Source organism: Carya illinoinensis, chromosome 10 (assembly GCF_018687715.1).
Source record: "Carya illinoinensis cultivar Pawnee chromosome 10, C.illinoinensisPawnee_v1, whole genome shotgun sequence".
Lineage (NCBI taxonomy): Eukaryota > Viridiplantae > Streptophyta > Magnoliopsida > Fagales > Juglandaceae > Carya > Carya illinoinensis.
The window spans coordinates 39,221,106-39,239,108 of NC_056761.1; the positions used below are offsets into that span (position 1 = coordinate 39,221,106).

Here is an 18,003-nt window from a genome sequence, read left to right on the forward strand (position 1 = left end):
TTTCTTTATTCTTTGAATTTATTTGTTATCATCAAAATCCATGTGTAGATATATAATTACACAAAATTTGAAACTTTGGGTTCAACAATCTCCCCATTTTTTATGATGACAAATACTTGATAGAATCTGAAACCTGTATTAATCCTTAAGCTCCCCCTGAGAATGTGAGTTAGTTTTTCAAGCAAAAGTATAAATATAATTCCAAGCATATATAACAAGTTTAGCAATTCAAATAATGTTAATATTTTAGTCTAACACTTCTCCCCCTTTTGGCATCATTAGAAAAGGATCCGCAACAAGTAAATGGACTGAAGAAAATGGTGTGTTAGTAAACACTGTAGATAGTTGAAAAAAAATTAGATTCGTCTGTGACCTGACAAGTGTAGCTGGAGATTTAAAAAAATCACCTGATGTTATTGACAAACGAGATTGAAGGCTCCGAATTTTTAAAAAAATGTCATTTTCACCAATCGGTAAAAAAAAAAAATCACATTGCTCTTTGACTTGGATGATAATTTGTCTTGTTCTTTATGTTATCTTGTGAAAATATCTGCTAACTGATCGTGTGTGTTTGTGAACTCTAGTATTATATCGCCTTTCTACACATGATCTCGAAGAAAATGATATCTTATTTCAATATGCTTAGTTCTAGAATGTTGTATTGGGTTCTTTGAAAGATTTATAACACTTGTATTATCACATTTGATGGAATGTGATTATACATGAGTTTAAAATCTTCAAGTTGTTGCTTCATGTAGAGAATTTGAGCACAACAACTACCAGCAGTAACATATTCTGCCTCAGTAGTAGATAGTGCAATAAAATTTTGTTTTTTACTAAACCAGGAAACTAGTGGATGACCTAAGAAATGACATGCTCCACTAGTACTTTTTCGATCTATTTTACAGCCAGCATAATCTGCATCTGTGTAGCTGGTTAGATCGAAAGATGTGTGCTTAGGGTACCATAACCCTAGATTAATTGTACCACTAAGATATCTAAGAATGCTCTTAACTGCAATTAAATGTGATTCTTTTGGATATAATTGAAAGCGTGCACATAAGCACATACTAAACATAATATCTGGTCTACTGGCTGTTAAATATAATAAGCTACCAATCATACCTCGATATACCTTCGAGTGAATTGATTTACCGGTTTCATCTTTATCAAGTTTAGTTGACGGGCTCATTGGTGTTCCAATTTTCTTAGCACCTTCCATCCCAAACTTCTTTAGTAATTCCTTAATATATTTTGATTGATTGATAAATATCCCACTTTTTACTTGCTTAATTTGCAATCCGAGAAAGAATGTAAGTTCTCCCATCATGCTCATTTCAAATTCTTCCTGCATAGTCTTAGCAAAAACTTGGCACATATTTTCATTAGTAGCACCGAATATTATATCATCAACATAAATCTGAATCAAAAGAATATCATCATTTTCATATTTAATGAAAAGAGTTGTATCGATTTTTCCTCTTGAAAAACCTTTTTCAATTAAGAAACTACCGAGTCTCTCGTACCAAGCTCTAGGAGCTTGTTTGAGTCCATATAGTGTTTTTGTGAGTTTGAAAACATGATTTGGGGAAATATGGTTTTCAAAACTTGGAGGTTGCTCAACATATACCTCTTCATTTATAAAACCATTTAAGAAAGCACTTTTAACATACATTTGAAAAAGTTTGAAATCTTTATAACAAGCATATGTAAGTAGCATTTGAATAGCTTCTAATCTTGCGACTGGTGCATATGTCTCATCATAATCGATTCCTTCTTCTTGACTCCGGACTCATCTTTCTTATTTCTAAAAATCCATTTTGTTCCAATAATAGTATGATTTTTGGGTCTAGGAACAAGTGTCCAAACATTATTTCTTTCAAATTGATTCAACTCTTCTTGCATAGTTAGAATCCAAGATTCATCAAGAAGTGCGTCATCAATATTTTTGAGTTCAATCTGAGATAGAAAAGCAGTATGATTGCAAATATTTTTAAGAGATGATCGAGTACTTACACATCGTGAAGGTTCTCCCAAAATTTGTTCCACTGGATGATCTTTCACAAATTTTCACTATTTGGTTGTATCTTGTATTAAATTTTGATGATCTTTCCTGATGGTTCCATGTTGAACTTCTTCTATTGTGTTCTCTTTGTTGAGATTGAGACTTTCCGTGTTATTTATGCCTCCTGTTTCTTCATCAATAGATTTTTTGGAGAGTGGAGAATTAGATTCATCAAATACTACATGCATAGATTCTTGTACAGTTAAAGTCTTTTTATTGAATACTCTATAAGCTTTACTATTAGTAGAATACCCGAGAAAAATACCTTCATCAGATTTTGCATCAAACTTGCCTAAATTATCCCTGTCATTCAAAATAAAACATTTGCATTCAAATACATGAAAGTAACCAATGTTGGGCTTTTTCTCATTCCAAAGCTCATAGGGGGTTTTATCTAATTTGGACCTTAGCATAACTCTATTTATAACATAACATGCAGTACTTACCGCTTCGGCCCAAAAATAACTAGGCAAGTTGTTCTTATTGAGCATTGTTCTTACCATCTCTTGAAGAGATCTATTTTTCCTCTCTACTACCCCATTTTGTTGAGGAGTTCGAGGAGCAGAAAAATTTTGCACAAAACCATTTTCATCACAAAATGTTTCAATATTTTTATTAACAAACTCTTTTCCCCTATCACTTCGGATACTTGAAATAGTATAACTATTTTCATTTTGAATTCTCTTGTATAACTTGGTAAAAGCATTATGTGCCTCATCTTTATGAGCAAGAAAGATGACCCAAGTATATTTAGAGAAATCATCAACAATAATAAATGCATAATATTTTCCTCCTAGACTTACAACTCTATTTGGTCCAAAAAGATCCATGTGTATCAATTGCAATGGTCTAGTAGTGGAAATATGTTTTTTAGTTTTCAAAGAAGTTTTTGTTTGTTTACCAAATTGGCATGCATTACAAATTTTATCTTTAAGAAAATTTGTTTTTGGTAAACCTCTCACAAGATCATTTTTTGAAAGTTTGGAAATAAGTTCCATGTTGGCATGACCTAATCTTCTATGCCATAGCTAACTAGTTTCATTTTGAGCTGAAAAGCAAATAGCATCTTGTGAGATAATTTCTTCAAAATCGATTGTATAAACATTATTGTTTCTAAAAGTAATAAAACAAATATTACAATCATGATCATTCAAAATAATGCACTTATCCATTTTGAAAGTAACTGTAAATCATTTATCACATAATTGACTTATATTCAAAAGATTATATTTTAGACCTTCAACAAATAGAACATTTTCAATTATGAGAGAAGATTCATTACCAATTTTACCTATTCCCACGATCTTCCCTTTCAAGTTGTTTCCAAATGTCACGTGTCCTTCTTCTTTAGATCTAAGATCAAAGAACTTAGTCTTGTCTCCCGTTATGTGTCTTGAACATCCACTATATAAAAACCACTTGTTTTTTCTTGTGGATGACTTCATACATACTTATAAAAACAATTAAAATGATTTTTCTTGATACCTAAATTCTTTGGGTCTTTTATTTATTAGTATTAGAGGAAACAAGATTTTTAGATACCCATATGGCCTTAATAGTCATTGTATGATTTCTTCTAATAGGACAAGTATGATAATTATGACAATTTCTATTACAAAAATTGCAAATAGCATGTGACATATATGAAAAACTTGAATGATTATAATAATATCTTTTTTTGACAAAATTATTTTTATGAAAAGAATTTTGGATATTTGTATTTGATGTAGAAGGATTATCAAAGAAATTTTTATAATATTTGTATTTTTGTTTTGGCATATATTCCAAACATGTCTTGTCAAAAACACATCTTTGACTACTAAGAAGTTTTTCAAAATTTCTTTTTCCATTCGTAAAGTTTTCAACAATATTTTCTAAATTGGTTTTCTTCTTATTCAATTCAAGATTTTCATCTTTCAAAATGATACTTTCTTTTCTTAAAATATCAATTTCGTTTGTTAAAAAAGAATTTTTCTTTTTCAAAACAGTATACTTGATACCCAATTTTTCAAATTCCTCATATACCTCTTCTAAAATATTTTGCAATTCTTCATATGAAGGATTTTCAATATTATCAAGATTTGTTACCTCAATGTCATCTTTAGCCATAAAACAAAGATTTACTGATTCTCCATTGCTTGCTTCACTATCTGAACTACTTGAATCATCATTCCATATAGCTTTCATTGCTTTCTTGCCCTTGTTTCGATCTTTCTTTAGCGGAGGATAATCTGGTTTGATATGACCAGGCTTATTGCATTTATAATAAATTAAAGTGTCATTTTTACCTGAATCTTTCTTGGAAAACTTTTTGAAAGATTTTCTCGGAGGAGTTTATTTTTCTTTAAGAACCTCTGAATTCTTCTTGTTATCATCGCAACTTCTTCATCTTTATCTTCATTTTCCTTATCTTCATCACTTTCACTTTCATGAGGAATAGCTTTAAGTGCCAAGCTCTTCTTTGGCTTTCCTTCTTCTTCTCCTCTTTTCAATGTGTACTCATGGGTGATAAGTGACCCGATGAGTTCATTCACTTCGAGTTTCTTGAGGTCTCTAGCTTCAAGAATCGCTGTCACTTTTTATTCCCAACGTTTTGGTAGAGAGTTGAGAATTTTTCTTACTATATCCACCTTGGAATAAACTTTACCAAGAGCTGTCAAGTTGTTTATGATGTTAGTAAAACGAGTATGCATATTAGAAATAGATTCATCATCATCCATCTTAAACATTTCATATTCATGAGTAAGAATATAAATTTTTGATTCCTTGACTTGTGAAATTCTTTCATAAGTAACTTCCAAGTTATCCCAAATTTCTTTTGTCGTAGAACAAGTCATAATTCTATTAAACTCATTTCCATTGAGAGTTTTAAATAATAAATTCATAGCAGTTAAATTCAAAGTATAAAGTCTATCGTCTTCACGATCAAACTCTTCTTCTTCCTTTTTGACCTTTACTCCATCAACCACTTTTGTTGGAATATAAAGTCCATTTATAATGCATTTCTAGATTTCTCGACCTTGAGCCTGAAGGAATATTCTCATTCTAACTTTCCAAAATGAGTAATTATCTCCACAAAAGAGTGGAATCCAACTGCTAGATTGATCTTCACCAAATGAAGCTGAAATGTTAGCCATAAGATCTTAACTCAAAAGATAGTTAATCTTATAATAGAGCTCTTAACTCTGATACCAATTGTTGACCAGATGACTAACACAAGAGGGGGGTGAATTGAGTTGTATTAAAAAAATAACAATTATAAATCAAATATATAATATAAAATATAAACAAAATATAAAATAACAATAAATATAAAGAGTAAGGGTAAGAGAAAAGCAAATTCAGTATGTTAACGAGGTTCGGCCCCACTGCCTACGTCATCGCCTCAAGCTACCCCTTGAGGATTTTCAAATTCACTATTCAACCTCATTCAGGTGGTGATAGAAACCTATTACACCTTTGAACAACACCACTATAAAGGATCCGTGTAGAACACCCTCTACACTTGCAATCATCTTACACGTGGTGATTCAACTATTCCCCGTGTAGAATACTTTCTACACGCACAAGGGTTATACACACCCTTTTTCTGATACAAGAGCTGATAGTGGGTAGGTTATCAGAAAACACTCCTTAATGAGTGAAATAAGAACAATACAGCGCAAACTATATCTCTCAAAATGAATAAGGATTAATCCTCAATATTTAGAGAAGAGAGAATGAAAATTTTGAATGAATATTGTATGCTCTGGATGTTGTAAATGTGAAGCTCTCAAATGATCTATTTATAGGCATATGAGACTTCATATTCAAATTAAAAAAGATTCACATATCAAAGACAACATCATTCACTTTTTCAAAAAATTCAAATAAAAGGTTCTTATTTTTCAATTGTCAAAGACAATATCATTCATTTTTCAAAAACTTCAAACCTAATTTTTTACTTTTGGCATATGACAAAAGGAGCACATTTTTCTTTTCAAACAAATCAAATCTAATTTTTTACTTTTTGCATATGACAAAAGGAGCACACTTTACTTTTTAAAAAATTCAAACCTAATCTTTTACTTTTTGCATGACAAAAGGAGCACACTTTACTTTTTAAATATTTCAAACAAAATCATCTACCTTTTGTATAAGTCAAAAAAACATCAATCACTTTTGAAAATATTCAAATAAAACATGCACATGTGAAAGATGATAATCAATCATCTTTAATATTTTCAAAGTTCAACCCTTTAATCAAGGCATACACATGTAAAAGATGACAATCAATTATCTTTCAAAATTTTCAAAAATATTCATGCACATATGGAAAATGTATTTTAATGCTTTATGATAAAATATTAATTTTGAACTTTAATCCTAATTTTGAATTTTTAATAGATTTACAACATTACTTTATAATTTTAATGTGAATTTGTTCCCTTTTTACTCATGATTGTTTCCTTGATGTGCTTGACTCCATTGTGTAGACAACTTGAACTTGAGACTTCTTTATTCTTTGAATTTATTTGTTATCATCAAAATCCATGTGTAGATATATAATTACACAAAACTTGAAACCTTGGGTTCAACACTACATTTTAGTAGAATTGATCCTGCTAGTTGGATCTTTAAAGCCAATCAGTATTTTGAAGATCCAACCAGTATTTTGATTGTTTTCAAGTACCCTTCCACTAGAAGTTGATGGTGGCATCGCACTTTATGAAAAGAGAGGCATTGGTGTGGTATCAAAATGGGTTAGAATTTGGGCAATTTAATTTGTGGGAGTCATTGATAGTGGCTTTACAAGAAAGGTTTGGGCCATCAACATTTGATGATCCAATGAAGGCTTTAACTAAACTGAGACAAACTACTTTTGTTAGTTTGTATATATCACAATTTAAGTCCTTATCAAATAGGTTGAAAGGTTTATTCAAGAGGCATAAGATGATTTTTTTTTTTTATCAATGGATTAAAAGATGAGATAATGATACATGTTAAAATGTTTAATCCATTGAAACTTGGGATTGCTTTTGGACTAGCAAAGTTGAAAGAAGAATATGTCTTATCTTGTAGGAGGTCTAGGAGATAGAATGGCCATTATTCTGAAAAGGGTGTGGATAACTTGGGTCCTGTTGAGTTGGCTAACAAGGGTCCCAAGAATATGTTTACTTTGAGAAGGGTTAATGGTTCTTTGATGGACAAGAAGAGGAAGAATGGATTGTATTTTTACTGTGATGAGAAGTGGAATTCCAATCATGTGTGTAAAAATCCTAAGGTGTATTTCTAACATGGGGAAACTGTGGATGACCAGGAGGTGGTAGACATGGTGTAGGAAGTTGAGCCACAATTGCTACAAGAGTCGATAGAATTGTTGAAAAAAGAGTCCGAGGTACTTGAGGTTTCAATTTATGTCATCTCTGGGGGTGTTAACAGCAATGCAATGAAGTTGTTGGGCAAGATTGGGTCTTTTTCTTGTGAGATTCTTGTCGATTCGAGAAGTATTCACAATTTATTGGATCCTTTGGTGGTGGAAGCAGCCAATTTGAGAGTGGTTGAAGATGGAGGTCTTCAAGTGAAAGTGGCTAATGGGACTACCATAGTTAGTCAAGGTACACGTAAGGAAATGATAAGTGTTCAAGGAACTAATTTTTGGTTCCTTTTTATATTTTGATTCTTGGGGGATGTGACATTGTTTTGGGCGTGCAATGGCTCAAAACATTGGGTCCTATTCAATGGGATTTTACAAATATGTCCATGCAGTTTCAAATGAGTGGGAAGCAGCTGCTCTTGCAAGGGTTGTTGTTAGGGAAGGTGGATGTAGATGCTGGGGTTCATATGATGAAATCTTCTTTTATTGGACAGTAAGATTGGTTCTTACAGCAACTCAGAATGTTGTAGAGAAGGGGTAGTCCTTACCAGAAGTTGAAGAGGTTTTGCAGCAGTTCAAATCTATTTTTGAGGAACCAGTTGGGTTGCCCCACCTCAACCTTTTGATCATCAAATTTTCTTGAAAGAAGTCATTGCTCCAATTTCTGTAAGGCCCTATAGGTATCCACACTACCAAAAAATAGAAATAGAAAAGATTGTCCAAGACTTGTTGACTAATGGTGTGATTAGACCAAATCAAAGTCCATTTTCCTCACATATCCTCCTTGTGAAGAAAGCTGATGTCACATGGAGGATGTACATGGACTATAAAGCTATCAATCAGGAAACTGTGAAGGACAAATTTTTAATTTCTGTGATTGATGAGCTCCTTGATGAGTTATATGGAGCACGGTATTTCTCTAAACTTGATTTGAGGTCAGATTATGATCAGATAAGGGTGAAAGAAGAAGATATACATAAGACAACATTTAGAACTCATGAAAGCCATTATGAATTCTTAGTAATGTCTTTTGGGCTTACTAATGCTCTGCCACTTTTCAAGGATTAATGAATCATGTCTTTAAACCTTTCATTCGAAAATTTGTGTTGGTGTTTTTCGATGATATCTTGGTTTACAGTCAATATTTAACTCAACAATTGGTGCAATTAAAGACAGTTTTATCTGTTTTGCAACAACATTCTTTGTTTGCAAAAAGGTCTAAATGCATATTTGGGGTCATGGAAGTGGACTACTTAGGCCATATTATATATGGAGAATGTGTAAAAGCTGATCCTACCAAGATTTCAGCCATGATGGAATGGCCTCTTCCTAAAACAGTTAAGGCTTTAAGAGGATTTCTTGGCTTAACTGGTAACTATAGGAAGTTTATCAAGAATTATGAGTCAATAGCTACCCCATTAACCATGTTGTTGAAAAAGAATTGTTTTTCTTGGTCTAAGGAAGCTGAAAAGCTTTCTTACAACTCAAGAATGTTGTAGCACACCCTCCTGTTTTGAAGCGCTAGATTTTTCATAGGAGTTTACAATCGAATGTGATGCATCAAGAGTGGGATTAAGGGCTGTGTTGATGCAGAACAACCAGCCTATAGCTTTCTTTAGTAAGGCTCTTAAGGGTAAAGCTTTACTCTTATCAACCTATGAGAAAGAATTCTTGGCACTTGTGAATGCAATGGGGAAATGGATACCATACTTGTTGGGTCACTCCTTTAAAATTAAAATTGACTAGCAAGCTTTAAAGCATTTGTTAGAACAGAAATTAGCTACAGAAGCACAACATAAATAGATTTCAAAGCTCAAGGAGTATGATTTTAAAGTTGAGTACAAGAGGGGAAGAGACAATAAAGTGGCTGATGCACTTTCTAGAAAGATGGAAGAGGATTCAGTTACATTGGCTTTGATTTCATTTCCAACTCCTATGTGGATAGATGATCTTAAGAAAAATTATTTGGAATCTTTTGAATTGACTCATTTGATTGATGAATTACAGTAAGGGGGATAGGTTCCTAAAGATTTTACTTTGCAACAAGGCCTGCTTTTGAAAAAGGGAAGATTGGTTATAGTTCTTGGTTCTTTGTTCCATAAAAGAATATTGCAGCATATACATTACAATCCAGAAGCTGGTCACTGTGGGTATCATAAGACACTACATAAGGCTAAGCTCGATTTTTATTGGCTTGGTATGAGGAAAGACATCAGGAAAGTGGTAAAAGAATGTCAGACCCGTCAAGTAAATAAATCTGAAAATGTGCTTCCTACAGGGTTACTTCAATCCTTGCCTATTCCCCGAAGTCCTTGGTTGGATATTGCTATGAATTTCATTATAGGTCTTCCTAGTTCTAATGGTATGAGAGTTACACTAACTGTGGTGGATAGGCTGACCAAGTTTGCTCATTTCTTTCCTATAACAAATCCATACATAGCAGCTAAGGTGGTAGAAGTATTTTTTTTTTTTGTGAGTTTTCAAACTTCATTGATTACCTTGAACCATTGTTTTAGATCGTGATGTGAATTTTACAAGCTTGTTTTGGCAATAACTCTTTAAAATGCATAGTACCATCTTGAATATGAGCTCAACTTACCATCCTCAAATTGATGGTCAAGCTGAGGTAGTAAATAAAGTTGTGGAAGCTTATCTGAGAGCCTATACTAGTTATAAACCAAGGAGCTGGAGTACTTGGTTACCAATGGTTGAGTGGCATTCTAATACATCTGTGCACTCCTCCATAGGAGTTTCTCCATTTCAGGCCTTATATGGGATGCCACCACCTAGATCACTCTCTTATGTAGCAGGTACTACTATTAATGCTATAGTAGATGACCACTTAAAGACTAAAGAATAGATTTTTTCTTTTTTAAAAGACAACTTACAGAAGGCTCAGGACTGAAGAAAGTCTTTGCTGATAGGAAGAGGCCAAAAAGATTTTTTGAGCAAGGAGATTGGGTTTTTTTTAGACTTCAGCCTTATAGACAAAAATTAGTAACTATGAGGCATAATATGAAACTTGGCCCCCGATTTTATGAACCCTTCCAAGTTGCTTAAAAGAGTGGTTTAGTAGCTTACAAGTTAAATTTGCCTTCTACATTGAAAATTTATCCAGTTTTTCATCTCTTGTCTCAAGAAAAAATTAGGAGATCATATTACACCTTTGGCCACTCTTCCTCCAGTTGATGATGAAGGTAGTATCCAACCTAAACCTGAAATGATTATTGAAAGAAGAATGAAGAAGGATGACAATCGTGTAGCTACTAAGGTATTAGCGAAGTGGGTTGGAGTAGAACTGGATGATAACTCATGGGAATCCTTATACAAGCTAAGGTCCTTGTACCCTCATTTGGTGGGCATTGTTTTATGATTGTCACGACCTAGAAGGCCTTGAAGAGGTGGAAATTATCACGGGTGCTTTGTGGGAAGGCTGGAAGAGGAGTTGAGGTGAGGCAGTTCAAGGAAAGTGCAGTGAGAATGGCTAAGTTGCAGTAACGGTTTTAACTAAAGGGAAGCTATAGTGAAACGATGTGTTTAAAAGAAAAGAAGTCATTTAGTGTTTGACATGGAATTAATGAAACCGGATGTTTAGTAGTCTTGTAATTCTTAGTGGCATTTTATTCTTTTTAGTCTGCATTTTGAGTGAAGAAACAATTATTGGCTAAGTGCTCACAATTGTAGTATATAAGCAGGAGTGCACTGGTTGATTGTATCAAACATTTTGTGAATTTTAGTTCTGGAGATTGAGGATCTCTCGAAGATTCTCTGCATAGCTATTGAATCTTGCCATTCCATTTGGTTGTTCTTTTATGTGATTGAATTTTTAATACATTTTGTGTGAGTTCTTGATGGGTTTAATACAAGTTCTTCCAAAAATTTTATCAAAAAGATAAGTTGAAAATAATAATAAAATATTAAATAGTAATAAAAAATATAAAATAATAATAATAAAATAATAAATAATAATAAAATATATTGAAAATTTTGAATTATTCAAATGCTCAAGACTTGCACTGACTTAAGCATGACCCTCACCACCCCCAAGCCCCATCTCTTGCATGACGATCGGAGAACGGTGGAGTTGTTTGGACAGCGAAACACGACATCAACACCCAGTGTCAACAAAATCATGAGCTTTTAGATAGTTATCTCTGTATATTTTGTGAAACGTAAATCTTTTTTCCCTTTCCTATATTTTTATTGTCGGGTGCAGTGATTAGCTTTGCTCGAACCGAAATGTTTTTTCCTGATCCGGGAAAGCGGGTCCAAATTGTGTTGTAAATGGGAAAAAATGCGTTTCTTTCAGTTTTTTTCTTCCTTCTGATCGTTGTCGATGCTTCCTTGCTCTCGAGTTTCAGAAAGCTGGTGGGTGCCGCGCCTAAAGATGCTAACGCCACAACCATTCGAGTAAGCAAATTCTCTTCATCTCTTTCTATATGCTTTGTTTTTGGGGTTACAAACTCACGATAATAGTTGAGAAACGGTTTCTCTTTTAAAGAGTTCTCCGTCGCCGGGTCCTTTTCCTAGTGACAAGAAATCGGGTACTAGCCAACCGATGGGTCAGAGAATAAAGGACCGGAGCCTCTGGTACTTGACAAGTCAACCCAGGTGGATCCCAAAGGTCGTCCCAAGGATTTGAGTAGTAGCAATAATACTAGTAGTGACAATAACACGGGGAAGAACAGTGGAACAGATTAAAACAGGAAAGATGAGGAGAAGACCGATCCTTTGCAAATAGAGAGCAATGAGAATTGTGATGGGTCGGTCGCTTAGAGATGCAACCGAGAGGCTATGACGGCCTGCATCCAAAGCATTCCAGGTGGTAAATCCATAGCCCTTCGTTATATTTAATATAGTCAATTGTGTTTCTTCTGAGTTTGGATTACGAAAGTATTCAAACATTATGTTCTGTCTGCTTGGAATAATAAACGCATCCTTCGATCTCATGGCATTGCACAAGATACAAGTATAAACTTGATTTTGTATTTATTATGAATACTATGATGTTCAACAAACATTCATGGTTAAAAGTTAACCATACGTTAGGTACTGAAGTAATGCCTTCTTGACTAAATATTTTTATCATAGCAGAGGAGGCTTTGATTCAAATTGTATAACTCTACTGAGAAATGCTCTAATCCAAAATATATCGAGCTGGAACCGGTTATAAGGTTGTCTTCCCTTTCGTGGGTTTTCCCATCATAGAGATTGACGTAGGATACAAGAGAATCAAGAAAAAAGTAAGTTTAAAAACCAAAGAAATCCGTAAATATGGTTTGAATTCAATTTTGGGCTTCATTGTATCCTTCAAGGCTATAGTTTTTGCAGAAACATGTCACTCTGACCACGCTTTGTTGTGAAAGTGGTTATGGCATTATACTTCAAAACCTGAGAGTTCCTAGAAAATGGTGTTGGATGCGAAAGATGGGTGTGAGTGGTGTGGATGGTGTTATTTTGCAAGTAATAGTTCATATGGTATCGGTCTCTAGAAAATCATTCAGAGGGGTTGGAGGAGTTTTCTTGGCTCACTAGGTGGGGGGATGATTCTAAGATAGGGTTCTGGTCTGATGCGTGGTGTGGGACAATGCTCTAAAGTTGGTTTTTCTGGAATTTTTTAGTGTAGCTCAGCTTAAGGCAGCTTCAGTGGGGGATCATTTAATCTTGTCCAACGGTACTTACTAATGGGATGTTGAGTTTATTTGAGAGGAACATGATTAGGACGTGGGGATTATTACTTCTTTTTAAGATGCCTTGTACTCCACATGATTGTGAAGGGAACGGGTGGATAGGCTTTGTTGGAATCAGTCTATAAGCAAGGGAAGTTTGATGTTAGCATCATCTCCTCAGAGCATATCATCTTTCCCTTGGAAGCAAATTGGAGGAATGAGGCCCTGTTAGGTATATCTCTTGTATACTACCTGTGTACTTGGTTGCACATTGTGCTTAGTAATAAAGATCTCTGACTTCTTTAAAAAAATGCTACATTGAGGGTGACATTCTTTGTTTGGGTAGTGACTATAGGGAAGATCCTTTCTTTTGATATCTTTTTTTGATAGGCCATCAAGAATATTTATTTATCTTTTGTTTGATAATTTTGAAAAAGAGGCACATTGTATGGTGGATTGGTGTTTTACACGTAAGGAATGGGGAGACTATTAACCATTGTTTGCTTCAATGCGAGGTAGCCAGTGTGTCATGGAACATTATTTTTGGGTTATTTGGGCTTGATTGTCGTATCCTGTATTATAGCGGTAGACCCCTTGGCATGTTGGAGATGCATTTTTTATAGTTCTGAGATGGCTACTTATGGAAGCTAATCCCATCTTGTGTTATGTGGTATATTTAGAAGGAAAGAAATGACTGGACTTTTGAGGATTGTGAGAAGATGCCCACAAAAACCAGGGATATGCCCAATCTTGTTTTTCTAATTCTAATTATATTGATTTTTACTACTCTTCCCTATCTATGGTTAGGTGCACATCCTGTATCCTACCCATGCACTTAGATTACATCTTCTTCTTCTTTGTCCCCAATATAGCTTTACTTATTTATAAAAAGGGGAAGGGTATAACTTTATTGTTTGTCTATATAGGTGTTATAAGTAGCTATTGCATCAGTTTTTTGTTTTTTGTATGTCACAGTATCGATAAACATTAAACTATATCTATCCACACCTTTACCATTCAATGAATTGAGAAAGCGTCAAATGTACTTTTTAAACTGCACATAAAATCATGCACCATTAACTGCTATCAAAATTAAGGCTTATCTGGTTTTGAATGAGAAACCATACATTTTTTCTTCCGCCCTTTTAAAACTTCAAACCCACGCTCTCTTACTAAGCTTTGGCTCACTAGATAATAAAATTTAGGAGCAGCCGTAGTCAACCTTTTATTGGTAACAGCTTGGTATCACATGTGTTTGTCACTTAACGGGCAGAAGACATGAGGGTCACATATATGGCATTATGCATGGCTTATCTCTGTGAAATTACTTGCGGAAAAATCTTCATGCCTATATTTTTGGGTGTTTTCACGTCCAGTGACTTGTTGATCATAGCCTCTGCATCATTTTGAGTTTTTCCCCCTTTTATGGGTCATTTGGAGTGTTTAAAAGTGCCATTTTTCCAATATCTTCTGGAAAGCCATTTTCTGACAGATATGCTCTACATGTTTTCAAATAGGACAACTCATCACGCCATAATATCTTTTGTAAGAAATGGATTTTTTCAAATCTATTAACTTCCACTGCTTGTGCTCTGCAACAAATGAAACATAGGAGGAAAAGAAGGGGATCAGAAGATTAAAAAAATAAAAGGCAAAGGAAGTTTTAAAACAACAGCTCCTCCGTTAAAGTGACTCTTTCTTGATCAATGATTGATCACTTGGTTTTTTCTAAGTTTCTCTGCTTCAGATAATGCTCTACTGTCTTTCACACCATCCAAACCTTGTAACTCCTCCAAGAGAGACTTCTTCTGATGGTCCACACCAAAGAGTTTCTCATTCCAAGTCCTTATACTATCCTTCAAAGCCTTTAGTTTACAGGACAAGATAAAACTTGTTCCTTGAAACTAGTGGGATGGCCGCCGTTGTCTTACCTTGTCAACACAATGGCGGAATGAAAAACTCCATTAACTTCCACTGCTTGTGCTCTGCAACAAATGAAACATAGGAGGAAAAGAAGGGGATCAGAAGATTAAAAAAATAAAAGGCAAAGGAAGTTTTAAAACAACAGCTCCTCCGTTAAAGTGACTCTTTCTTGATCAATGATTGATCACTTGGTTTTTTCTTAGTTTCTCTACTTTAGATAATGCTCTACCGGCTTTCACACCATCCAAACCTTGTAACTCCTACAAGAGAGACTTCTTCTGATGGTCCACACCAAAGAGTTTCTCATTCCAAGTCCTTATACTTACAGAACAAGATAAAACTTGTTCCCTGAAACCAGTGGGATGGCCGCCGTTGTCTTACCCTGTCAACACAACTCTCTTTTTCAATACCTTGTTCTTTTGGGCAGCCTTTATAGATTCTAAGGGGATGAGTTCTCATGATTTTCTTGTTTCCTTTTCTATTTCTAGTTAGATCTTTCTCTTGTATACTTCTTGTGTAATTAGGCTAGGCCTTTTGCATTTTTTAATAAAATCTTAGAGATTACTTTAAAAAAGCAATTTATTCAGCTATGCCCAGTCAAAGAAATCTACTGCTCAGTTTTCTATGCTGCTTATTTACCTATCAAAACGTCTTTTTTTGCATTATGTTTATTGGCATTGTAAATTCAGAGCTGTATGTTGCTCAACACAATTCTATCTCCACATATTTGTTGAAGAGACGAAAATTAATTTAATTTTCTCCCTCTAACGTGTAGCAGGGTCCAAAGAAGTAGTTGTTCTAGTCCAAAACAAAGGAGAGAGTACTTTGAAAGTGAATCTTTCTGGGAAAGCATTAGTAAGAATCTGGAAATACCCAAACATCAAACTAAAAACATATGGATCCTTCTCTGCCAATCTCTTGTTCTCTTCTTGATTACCCTGATTATGTTGTTATTTCCTCCGATCTTCACAAAACGTAATGAAAATTCTTTGTTTGTGCGTAAGATTTCAATTTGAAGGCCATATTGGGCTGTAAGCTGCATCAATTGGGAATATGTTCTTCTCTTCTATCTTTTTCCCTGAATGATCTGAAATAAACCTATTTGTCTGATGAATTTACGTGTCTGAGTAACTAATGTATGCCTACCAGAAATATGTTCCTTCTTTCAAGATTTTACCTTAATTTATTGCCTAAGATTTGGGGAAAGGAGATGGAAAAGTTAGGATGAATAGGGAAATAGTTCTTTTCCGGTAGTTTTTGACCGAAGGCTGCAATGGAAGATAGTGCTCTCATTTGGCCAGATGAGCAAACGCTTGTTATTGGGTTCTAGATCTTGTTGTCATCTGTTCAAATGTTTTTAATGGATTAGACTCGAGTTCTTTTCATGGTTGACTAAAAAACCCGTACTTTTGCTTCTTTGTTTTGTAGATCACTCTAACTAATGGCAAAAGCTCCAAACTCTTATTAAATGCTGGAAATGGTGACTGCGAGCTTGACGTGCGCCCTCTTGTAGGCAAACGTTTACATGCGTTTTCCTTCTTTTGATAAACTGTTGACACCAGTAAATGCTGCATACTTGTTGATTCTTACTGTGCTAGATTTTGGAGGGACGTGGGCTTGCTTTAAACTTAGGAAGAGGAGACACCATGGTGGAGTCCCATATCAAGAGCTTGAAATGGGTTTACCAGAGAGTCTGTTTCAACTATCAATGTGGAAACAGCAGAAGGTTGGGATCAGGGTTGGGACGATGACTGGGATGAAGATAATGCGGTGAGGTCACCAGAAGAACGTCATGCAGGAAGCATTTCTGCGAATGGCCTAACTTCTAGATCTTCAAATAGAGATGGATGGGAAGATGACTGGAACGATTAGTTAGTTGACGGACAGAAGAATTTTTTTGGCTAAAGGTAGGCAAGATAGCAGAGGATGAACAAGATATTAAAAAACTCAGATGTACAACAAATATAAAACTTTATTTACCTTGTCATGTCATACTTGGAACCCAAAATGAAGGCTGTAAAACGGAAATGAAATACGTTCCTGCTTTTCTTATCTTGATTACATAGTACTTGATCTCATTTTCAAATGTGTCTTGTAATTAGACTTTGAGATGGAATTCCAAGATAATCTAAAATAATAGCAATAAATAAAAAAGTAGGGAAAAAAGAGGACGCACTACAACTTGAGTCCGTGTCTCTGACAATGTACGTAAGTGATTGGATCAAATATTCATTAAAAGGAAAAAAAGGACCTTTATCGAATCCTTGAAGATGCCGTATTCTTCCATCCATGGTAATGGTATGAACCGTGGTGGATGACAATGTTAATGTCTGTTCTTTGATCATTTTGGAGCCATTACTTCAGTCTCTTTTTTTAACTTTTTTACCGATTTAGCTTCTCACATATAAATAAATGTATGTATATATTTGCAACGTTCATAATGGTATGGAACATATCGACATTCAATCATTTTAGAACTTTCCACCTGTTTTTTGACTCTCTTGAAACTCGATATATTTAAAACCTGATCAAAAATGTTATATATAACGCGACTTTAAATCCAACCACCACCGCACCAAACATTCTATTCTAATGTATCGGACTTAGTGTTTTCTTTTACTTTCCACCAGACCAGACATGATCAATCAAGAACATGAAAAGTTGAGGGGGGGAGCATTGGCATGGCAATGGCATGATTGTCCAGCAGAGCACTAGATGATATAAATTTACCATTCAAAAAGCTTATGAGTGCTTCTGAGGACCCCCATGTGATGTTCTTTAATGATGTCCAAACCCACTTCATTAGCTTCCTTTTCCTCGGGTTCCAACACTGTTTGATAAAGCTTCACATCTAAGCATTAATTATTATTATTATTATTAATATTAATCCTGCCTGCAGAAACCCAGTACGATCTTACTTCAAACCATGCATTTTTTCTTTGCTAGATGATACATATATAATTAGCATCAAATGGGTAGTGGATACGTGA

General features: G+C 34.5%; 1 long non-coding RNA gene across 1 annotated transcript; it reads left to right on the forward strand.

The window, feature by feature from the left end:
• Nucleotides 1-11,437: 11,437 nt before the first annotated feature.
• LOC122278751 lies at nucleotides 11,438-17,065 on the forward strand. The gene is made up of 3 exons (XR_006229337.1): nucleotides 11,438-11,831; nucleotides 11,923-12,243; nucleotides 16,442-17,065. It is a non-coding gene; the product is annotated as an uncharacterized LOC122278751 (long non-coding RNA).
• Nucleotides 17,066-18,003: the final 938 nt, after the last annotated feature.